At 48.4% G+C, this 10809-nt stretch overlaps 1 pseudogene; it reads right to left on the minus strand.

Annotated features, from left to right (window-relative positions):
• Positions 1 to 2353: 2353 nt before the first annotated feature.
• On the minus strand, positions 2354 to 4384 carry LOC147004412 (polyadenylate-binding protein 4 pseudogene; annotated as a pseudogene).
• Between the last annotated feature and the right edge of the window lie 6425 nt (positions 4385 to 10809).

A 10809-nucleotide genomic window follows, 5' to 3' on the forward strand; every position in this document is an offset into this window, starting at 1 on the left:
TTACTCATGTTAGGGCTCATTCTGGCCTTCCTGGCCCCATGTCTCATGGAAATGACTTGGCAGACAAAGCCACTACAATCGTGGCTGCTGCTCTGCCCTCACAGGCAGAGGCTGCAAGGGACTTTCATAAACTCTTCCAATTATGGCTGAAACATTACGCCGCCATTTCACTTTAACCAGGAAGGAAGCTCGTGACATTGTCACCCAATGTCAAAACTGTTGTCAATTTCTGCCTACTCCTCATGTAGGGGTAAACCCCCGAGGCATCAGGCCATTACAGGTCTGGCAAATGGATGTCACTCATATTTCCTCCTTTGGAAGAAATCAATATTTACATGTTTCCACTGACACCTGCTCTGGTGTTATGTTTGCTACACCTTTAACAGGTGAGAAAGCCTCTCATGTTATACAGCACTGTTTAGAAGCGTGGAGTGCTTGGGGCAAGCCCACAATTCTTAAAACTGATAATGGGCCAGCATATACCTCTACTAAATTTCAGCAATTTTGTCATCAAATGGATGTCACTCACCTGACTGGCCTTCCTTATAATCCTCAAAGACAGGGCATTGTGGAACGTGCCCATCATACACTCAAGTATTATTTTATAAAACAAAAGAGGGGAGTTGATGAGACTCTGCCCTCAGTGCCAAGAGTAGCTGTATCTATGGCACTCTTTACACTTAATTTTTTGAATCTTGACGGGCAAGGTCGCTCTGCAGCCGATCGACATAGTTCAGACCCTGATAGACCAAAAGAAATGGTGAAATGGAAGGATGTCTTATCTGGTATGTGGAAAGGCATGTAAAAACATATCGCATTTCCTTTGTTGGGGACTGTATTAGTCAGGGTTCTCAAGTCACAGAACTTATGAGTAGTCTCTACAGAGAAAAGGAATTTGTTAATGACTTACAGTCTGCAGTCCGACTCCATAACAATGGTCAGCAGCAGCTGTGAATGAAGTCCAAGGATCAAGCAGTTGCTCAATACAACATGGCAAGCAGTCGAAGGAGATAGAGCCTTCCTTCCTTTCTTCTTCCAATGTCCTTATGTGGTCTCCAGCAGAAGGTGTAGCCCAGATTAAAGGTATGTGCCACCACACCTTTAATCGCAGATGACCTTGAACTCCGAGATCTCCCTGTCTTAATCTTCTGGAATTCATAGCCACTGTGCCTCAAGATCTCCATACCAAGATCCAAGCCAGAAACTTCTATCTCCCAGCCTCCAGATTAGGATCACTGGTGAGCCTTCCAATTCTAGATTGTAGTTCATTCCAGATATAGTCAAGTTGAAAACCAGGAATAGCCACTACAGGGATATTTTTCTAGAATAAACTCTCATGTACATGCCATTGCCACCCTTGATGAAACACATACTTTTAAGTGCTAGAACCAGGTATTTTCTGTTGCTGTAGTATTATTTCCTGACACACTAAATAGACTGTGTGTCCTGGAGTTTGAAATAAATTTTAAATGCCCACCCCTATATGTCTGATCCATCTTTACCTATGAGCATGGTAACCTAGCAACCAGGTGCCTCAAGTCTAAGATTATTTTTTTTCTGAACCTTATTGTTCAATCAACTCAGCAGACTCACTATTAAGGCTGCTGGGGAGCAGGATACTGCATACTGTGGGTATTGGTACCATGGTGACCCTTACAAGGCCTTGGCGACCACAGCATTCAAATACTGTTCTTCAGCCTGTTCTTTAGCCCATCCTGACACCATGTACCTTCTCTGGGTTCTCTTCAAAGTCTCATGGGCACAGATCTCCATTCCTTTCTGGAGGCCAGAGAGAGTACTCTCAACCAGTACTACAAAGTCTCGGCACTCTCCTGTGCACCATGGGGCACTTACAATGAACTAGGTGGGGTGGTTTGGGGGTAGATGGACTCTGACCAAAATGAAGCATTCCTGGCAGTCAGATATCTTGTTAGAAGAATATTTCAGAAAATGAACATCGACTAATCCTAAGGACATGGTTTCCGGGGGGGGGGGGTTGCACTTGGCACACAAATGAGATCAGTAACCCTGGCCCCACCACCCTACCCTTAACACTTTCTTGACTCAGAGATCATTGAGTAGAGTTGTTCAGTTTCCATGATTTTTTTAATGGAGATTTTATTTCCTTTATTTGACAAACTTAAGTCTTGGGTACATCAAAACCAATCTCTGGGATGAGGGAAAAAAACCCAGAACCCACAATAGAAAAGAAAAAAAAGTATCATCTGGGTCACAACAGAACCCAGAGAATATATTCTTACAGTTGAAATTTATACGTGCTTCATAATTGACCTCTGATACAAAATGACCTATTGAATTTACAACTTTGTCCCTGGTGTGGAGGTCCACAGACAAACTAGGACGTCTTCAGACCTTAGCTGGATGCCATGAGGGGTCATTTGGCTTTTGACTCTTTTTTTCTTGTCTAAGAGGTAGCAGCAGCAACAGTGTCCACCTTCTGGGCAGCTTCTTTCTTGGCATGATGAGCCCGCAGGACTGCCACAGCTTCATCTACCTTGGAGCAGAGGGACTCGGGGGACTCCAGCATGTGCAGCAGCTCAGAGTTGTCAATTTCCAGCAGCATCCCGGTGATTTTCCCAGCCAGGTTTGAATGCATTGTTTGGATAAGCGGGAACAGACGCTCCCCCAGCATCTGCTTCTGCTCATGGGGGGGCACTGCAGCAAGCATGGAGTCAGTCAGGGGCTGCTGACCCTGGACGTGGACTGCAGGCTGGGGGGGCTGCAGCGGCTGGATGGCAGGGTGTGGGCTGTGGACACTGGAGGCGCACTTGTATGGAGTCACAGCCTTGGGAGAGGCGGCAGCAACTGTGGCTGAAGGGATGCCTCCAGACTGGCAGCTGTCAGTCAGCCCTTGCTGGGCGGCACCAGCCCCACCAAAGTCCATAGCCAAGCGGTCCGGGCACTCAGACCCGACTCTCTGAGCAGTAGTAGGAAGGCCACGAGAGGCCGGAGCATTACCAGTTGGAGCCAGATGTCGAAGAGCTGGACGAGGCCCAGACTGCCGCAGGGCACTAGGCATTCCTTGGAAGCCTTGAGGTCTCCCGCCTTGCTGCCAGCGTGGATTAGGCCTCATCTGTGCTAACTGGTTAGGCGTGTAATATGGGGGTCTTCCCTGAGCCTGCGGAACTGCGGGCACAAAGTAGCCACCAGCTGCAGGCTGGGACTGATCTAAGATGGCACTGGCAGGGAGTACTCTCATCCCCGCCACTCGCCGCATGTACTGGTTAGTCAGGTGAGCCTTCCGCTCTTCTTTCCTCTGGGCCAAGGCGACATACAGAGGCTTGGAGCCCACAATGCGTCTATTCATCTCGGTGACAGCTTTGGTCGCCTCTTCAGGAGAGGAGAAACAGACAAAGCCAAACCCTTTGCTTCTCCCATCTTCTAGCATCACCTTCGCACTGGTGATTGATCCAAAGGGAGAAAACGCTTTCCTTAATTTCTCATCATCAATCGTGTCATCCAAGTTCTTAATGTAGAGATTCACCCCCTGGTACCGGCTAATCCTCTCCTGCTTCAGCCGCTCAAACTTCCGCTTTAGCTCAGCCTGCCTTTCTACCTTTTTCTGTGCACGGCCTACAAATATGGCTTTCCCGCTCATTTCTTTTCCATTCATTTCTTCCACAGCCTTATTGGCATCCGCGTGCTTCTCGTAACTTACAAAGCCAAAGCCTTTGGACTTCCCACTGGAGTCTCTCATCACCTTGACACTTAGGGTCTTACCAAACTGGCTGAAGAGCTCTTTCAGGTTCCCATCATCCACCTCTTCTCCGAAGTTTTTGATATAAACATTGGTGAATTCCTTGGCCTTGGCTCCAAGCTCTGCTTCCCGCTCTTGGCGAGACTTGAATCTACCCACAAACACTTTACGGTCATTGAGAAGCATGCCGTTCATCTTCTCGATGACCTTGTCGGCGGCCTCTTGGGTCTCGAAGTGAACAAAAGCATAGCCCTTAGAGCCGTTCTCATCACAGACCACCTTACAGGACAAGATGTTTCCAAAGGCAGAGAAAGTGTCATACAGTGCCTTGTTGTCTATGGATTTGTCCAGGTTCTTGATGAAGACATTTCCCACCCCAGACTTTCTCAAAGAGGGATCCCTCTGCGACCACATGATGCGGATTGGCTTTCCCTTTATCACGTCGAAGTTCATGGTGTCCAAGGCCCTCTCAGCGTCAGCTGGCTGCTGGAAGTTGACGTAGGCATAACCCAGAGAGCGCCCGGTGATCATATCGCGACAGACCCGGATGGACAGCACAGGCCCCACAGGGCTGAACTTTTCATACAGCATGGCTTTGGTGACGTCCGAGTGCAAATCGCCCACTTATAAGGAGGCCATGGGGTAGCTGCTGGCTGCAGCGATCATCTCCCCACCCCCCACGACCCCGAGCCCCGCCAGGAGGACTTCTAACAAGGCCTAGTGCAGGACAAAAGGGGCTCCGAGGAGCTATGGCACGCTTCGCAGTGCACAGGTGGCACCAGCGACCCCAGGGAAGGCTGGAGCAAGGAGGCTCCGAGTCGGGATCCGAGTGCTGGACGACTTACACGGGACTGCAAAAGCCCGAAGACAAAAGGCTCTCAAAAACGATATGGCCCGCTCCTGGAGTTTGTACTCTCCAGCTGTCCTGGCTTGAGGCTTAAAAAATAAAAATTAAAGTAGGAAATCCCCTCGTAAAGGGGGGGAAATTTTTTCAAGAGGCAACCAGATGCTGCACTCACGGCCGCCTTGGGGCGATAAATATAGGCCCTGGGCTCCTGGTGGTTTACACTTACAGCAGCCCGGGGAGGGGGAAACCAAATCTTTATGGGTGCTGGCGAAGGGCAGCTCGGACACGTGGTGCGGCCAGCCGGGGCGCTGGGCTGCCACGCGGAGTTGTGCAGGGGCGGGCAGGCCAAGGGGGATGGCTCACCACCGGATGGACAGACAGATGCTGATGGACAGGCAGGCCAGAAGCTGTGAAAGTCACTTCCCTGCAGGCTCCCAGCAGAAGTTGCTATCTGGTTCTTTTTCTTCTTTTTTCCCTTTTGCTTTTTTTTTTCCCTCTTCCTTTCTTTTCTTCTTCGTCTTCTTTTTCTTTTTGTAAGGTTTTTGAGGCTTTTGTACTTTTTTTAAGCTTTTTCTTTTTTCTGCTTCAGGCTTGTTGAGCCCAAAGCAACACCGAAGGCTGCGACCCCGTGTGTAATAGAGAGATGGCTGGAGCAGCCACTGCTCCATGTATTTATACCCTCCCGCCCCAGGTGCTGCTGGTCGAAGGGCGTCTCCTGACCTGGGCGCACTCGTGCCCGCCCATTCTGCCCCGGGGGCCCAAGGCGGGGCAGTCATGCCAGAGTGACCTGGAGCCGCCTGCAAGGTGTCACAGCATCCCCTTGCGTTTGGAGGACCAGCAGCACGCACCTGTATGATTCTCTTTCTGCAGTGTATGGATTGAGCCATGTCCTCCCCAAGACCCACACGGAGGTATACTGTTTAAAACATCCATGAAATGCCCAAATCTACACAAAGGGATGCTAAAGTACGGCTATTAGGTGGCCCAATACATGGTTGAGCTGAATGCGTGAGACATACGGAAATTTTAAGAACATATAACCTTGAGGTTGGATTTTGGAGGTCATTAGAGATGGTGGTGGTATCTTAGGTGATGAGACTGTTTTTGAAAAGATGAACAAATCTTGGCAAAGCTTTTATAAAACAAAACGCGACACTCCTCTCCTGTTGTGTTCTGGTGGCATGCCTACAACTTAGTTTGTGCAAAAGGAGGAGGAAGAGGAGAAGGAAGGTGTATTTGGGCTCCTGGTTCTTGTATAAGGGAGCTACCTCTAGTGATGTCCTTACAAGGCATCTCCAGGTGACTCATGGCACAACATCTGTGCATGAGAAACAATGTTTTTGTTACTATGTAAACGCTAGTTAAGAGTTTACGCTTAGATGATGAAGGGTAATCATTGACTTTTTACCCAAATGAAGGCTTCACTGACCATTTGAAGATCATGTTATCTCATGAGACTAAATATGGAGAGTTATAGCTTTATTTCCTTGCTCCATAAGTGCCAAGGACCATTTTTTTTTCTATCCTTGTATCCACTCAAAACAGAAATTAGGAAAAGGAGGACAGATATTCATCTACTGGTTGAAGTAAACAATTGAGGAAATATAAGAATTTAATATCTCAATTTGAAAGAGTTAATGAAAGAGTGAAATTACTGGACACCTGAACTCTCCATGAACTCTTCAGCTCAGAGTTCTCCTACCCCTCCCAACTGAAGACTGTGCCAAGAACATTTTTGAGATAGGGGCCTCCTGGTAATGTTCCAATAGATCGAGTACATTGCCAAAATATAGGACACGACCCCTTGGTTATGTAAAGCCCCTTGGCAGAACACCTTGGTGACGTAAAACTTGTACTTTTTACCTGGCTATTTCCTATAAAAGCTTGTGAAAAGTTTGAGCTAATTGCCGAATCTCCTCTGCACCTTGCAGGCTGCATGAGATCCGACCCCAGATATCTGGTATATGTGCTTTTTGTTTGCTTTCTTGTTGTTGCTGTATTAAATCTTACTCTCTATACATCTTAAGTACCGGTCTCAGTGTCTTCTTGGGTGCGCGGCTGACCCGAGGCTTGAGTAAGTGCCTCCCTTTGGGAGTTTTGGAGTCTTTCATTTGGTGCATTGGCCGGGAATCAGCGCGTTTACCCAGAAGTCCTGGACCCGCTCAAAAGTAGGATTTACTGTTCTGCTTTGGTCTAGTGTCTGTGTTCTGTTTACTGTGGGCCTGGGAGAGGCCATCTGAATCTGTATCTGGTGCGATCGCTGTTTTGGGTTTGCGTGACGCTCTGTGCTCAGTACGAGCACCAGAGACCGTGCTCCGGGACTGTGGGCCTGGGAGAGGCCATCTGACTGGAGACCAAGCAGGTCTCAATAGAGAGCACGGGGTGGGTAGGACAGACGTGTCTGGTGCCCACCGTCCGATCGCCCTGGGGGACGCCCCAGGAAGACAAGGGGAGGGTCAAGGACGCTTGGCGGACCCCTCTGAAGGCCGAGAGACCATCACTTAGGTGGAAGGTCTAAGCCGGCCGGCCTTGGAAAGGCCATCTGAATCTGTGCCTGTGGGCGACGGGAAGTCGCCGCTGTTTTTGGTTTCTTTTTGTCTGAGTCTCGTGTCTGCTCTCGTGTCTGCTATTATTCTAGAAATGGGACAGTCTGCTGGGTGTGTAGGTGTGGAACTGCTGCATTTGTGTATTCTGAGATTGTGGGTTTATTCTGACAGTGGCTGTGAGAGGACGACTGTCTATGGCCTCACGGTCCGCACCCCAAAAGAAATGTTCCAAGGGAGACCCTGGAAGGAGTGCCCAGGGTACAGAACAGTCAAAAAGACCTGGCTGTTGCCTGGCAGAGTGAAAGAGAGAGAGTGTTCTCTCTGCCAGAACGGGAGTGGATGTAGAATCCCACCCCTGTCAGGAAAAAGAGTCAATGTGAAATCCGACCCCGTCAAAAAAGTGTTTGGCTGGTTGTGTAAGTCCAGGCGTGGACGAGTGTGCTTGTTTGTGGCCACATGACAAGACTGTGTGTGTGTGTGTGTGTGTGTGTTAACCCTTTGTCGACTGTAGACTTGGACTGACGTCAGGACAGAATTTGTCAGCAAAGGTTTTAAAAAAGGAAAAAAAGAGAAAAAAGAACCATCAGGCCGGTCTTGCCCACCGCGCTCTCGGCGAGGCAGTGCCAGCGGCTCGCAGCGGGCAGGCAGCGCCGGCCAGCCTGGCTGCGGGGCCATCGTGGGGCAAGACCAGCTGCCACCGGCCGACAGGGGCAGCACACGGTCCGCACTCGGCTGGGGAGCCCCAGGCTGTTCAAAAGGGAACCTAGATGCAGAGCCGGCTTTGGCGGCGCAGTTATGCTGGTGGTGAGTGCGGCCGCCTGCCGGTCCCGGAGTGGCCGTGAAGCCTGCCACAGCTGGGGAGGGGCCGACTACAGCCGCCGTCCCTCCTTTGGCCCCCCCCAGAGTCTACCCGCACTCCCTTGTGCCTGCCTGACTGCGTGCTCCCTCCCCAAAGACAGTGCAGAGAGCACAGGGCGTCTATCAGGTAGTTAAATAGTTAAATTGCTGCCTCTGCCTGCCTGCCAGCGTTTGTTTGCCACTCCCAGGAGTTTACACCGCATTCCGGCGCGCAGCGGAGACTCCGCTCTGGGCTCTTCGCATCAAAGGGTTTGTTTTCAGCCTTTGCCTGCCTCTTGGGTGGGAGAAAGGCTCATTCTCCTGCCCCCTGTATCCTGTCTCTTGTAAACAGAAAAAATTGTGTTCATTTTGAGATATCAGTGTGCAGCCAGATGTAAGAGCTACACTCCCTTCTCTGCCCCATGTGTTTTCTCTTCTCAGGCACTGCCCTGAGCTGTGTGGGTTTGTTCTAAGCTCCGGTGAGGGAGACATACAAGGTAAGGAGCACCTGACTGCCAGGCTCTGTTGAGGGTCTCATGTCTGTGGGACTAGAAAATGTCCCATCAATCTGACCTAGGTTATGAAAAGTTACAAAAGTTAAGAGAAAGATAGAGGTCTGCAAAGAAAAATTGAGAGCAAAGCTTCAGCAGACTCAAAAGAAATAGGTTAACAGTAAAAAGAGGTAAACTATGAAAAAGTTAAGTGACAGAATATAGATGTAATAATTAGATCCATTGCAGTTAAGAAACAGGAGCAAAGAGAGATAAATGACAAAGATTAGAACTTAGCACAGTGATACTTGCTAATAATACTAGCACTTAGAGATGATCTGTAAGAAATAGGGAGCCAGAAAATTTTCAAAAAAGATAAGAGAAATGAACTGCTGGTCACAAAAGTCAGGGAGACTAGAAAACTTAGTACCTGGCAACAAAAAAAGAAAGCTTTTGGCTAAAGATCAGAGTGTTTGCTGTTGAAAAAGAAGAACACTGGGTGGGAGACTGTCCTAACAAAAAGAAGAGGAGCCCCCCCCTCCTCAAGACAAAACCCTTCACCTGTTCGTGGCTAAAAATAAAGAGATAGAAGAAGGGGTGCTAACACAGAAGCTGAGTCCTTAAAAGAGACCGGTGGTCTACCTGTTGATGCAACTAAAAAGAGACTGTGTTTTCATATTCCTCCACTAACCAATGCAAAGCAAGTTTAAAAGGTTCCTGGACACTACAGGTCCTTGCAAACTGTGGATCCCAGGTTCTGCTGCATTAAAAAGATAAACAGCCCCTCGTATAAGAAATAAAGAACAACCTTGGATGGCCTTAGATGCTATTGAGACTGCCCTAATGTTGTCCCCAACTTTGGGACTCCTAAATGTGACTGAGAACAAAAATATTGCTAAAGAGGTTCTTACTCAGAAATTGGGACCCTAAAAGACCAGTGGCACTTGAAAAATTAGACCTGGTGACTGAGGGATGGCCTGCTTGTCTGTACATAGTGGCTTCTGGTCAGAGACACATGATTCAATTGTTTCCCTGGCTGATGGACACATTATTAGAGCTTTTTGTTGACAGAATAAGACCTACTCATCACTCTGACATTCTGGCAGAGGGAACTTTGGCTCAGAAGGTTGAACTCCTGGCGCTAACCCAAGCCCTGCGGTTGGCTGAAGGCAGAGACATCAAAGACAAAGAAGAAATTCTGGCCCTCCTAGAAGCTCCTGAATGAACTGGGTGAGTTGGAGTACAGGGTATCGGCTAAGAAAGCTCAGCTATGTCTCAAAGCGGTGGCTCACCGAAGCCAAGAAAAAAGACTGTGATGCTGATCCCAACCCCCACCACCCCGCGCCAAGTACGTGAGTTTCTGGGAACGGTGGGCTTTTACAGACTCTGGACTAAAGAAAAAGTCCCATTCACCTGGACTGAGGAACACCAAAAAGCCTTTGACAGCATAAAGGCAGCCTTGCTTGCAGCCCCCGCTCTGGCTTTGCCAGATCTGACTAAGCCTTTTACCCTACACGGATGGCAGTAGCCTCATGGTTAAAGGTAAGCGGAAGGCGGGGACGGCAGTGCAGCAGTGGACAAAAAGCAGGTGATCTAGGCCAGCAGCCTCCCTAAAGAGACTTCAGCCCAAAAAGCTGAACTTGTGGTTTTGATACAAGCTTTATAAATGACACTGACAGCGGGTATGCTTTTGCCACTGTATGGAACAATATGCAGACAAAGAAAGCTGTTGACATCTGCAAAAAAAGACGTTCTCAATATGGATAAATGATACTGCTCACATAGTCATCAAGAAGACTATTAAAGAAAATTTTTTCCAAGGTTCATAGTGCCAAAAGCAATGGTTGCCCAGGTAAGTCAGGGTGTGGCCAAGCATTTAGAGGTCAAATAAAAATTACATTGTGTGTATAGACCTCAGAGCTCAGGATAGATAAAAATTAGTTTAAAACTCTAAGACAGACCTTGACAAAATTAATCGTGGAGACTGGCATGGACTTGGTGTTCCTTCCCTATGTCCTATCTCTTGATTCAGTTTTACTCTGTTTAAGATCCTTTATGAAACTCCTATGCCCGTCATAGTCTCAAATGATGTGTTTAAACCTATGTTGTTAATAATGCTCTGTATGCTAAGTTAAAAGGGCTTGCAGGTGATACAGAAAAAAGTCTGGTCACAACTGGTTACAGTGAACGAGCTGGATATCCCAAGGACATCTCACCAGTTCCAGCCAGAGATCTGATCTACGTGCACCTGCGTCATGCCCAGACCCTAACTAAATTAGTTATTGAGACTGGCGGTAAAGACTGGGTGACCCTCCTTCCCTTTGTGCTTCTCAGAGTCCGAAACACACCTGGACGTTTTACTTCTTTGAC

Source organism: Mus caroli, unplaced genomic scaffold, assembly GCF_978045245.1.
Source record: "Mus caroli unplaced genomic scaffold, Mus_caroli_1 scaffold_6, whole genome shotgun sequence".
Taxonomy (NCBI): domain Eukaryota; kingdom Metazoa; phylum Chordata; class Mammalia; order Rodentia; family Muridae; genus Mus; species Mus caroli.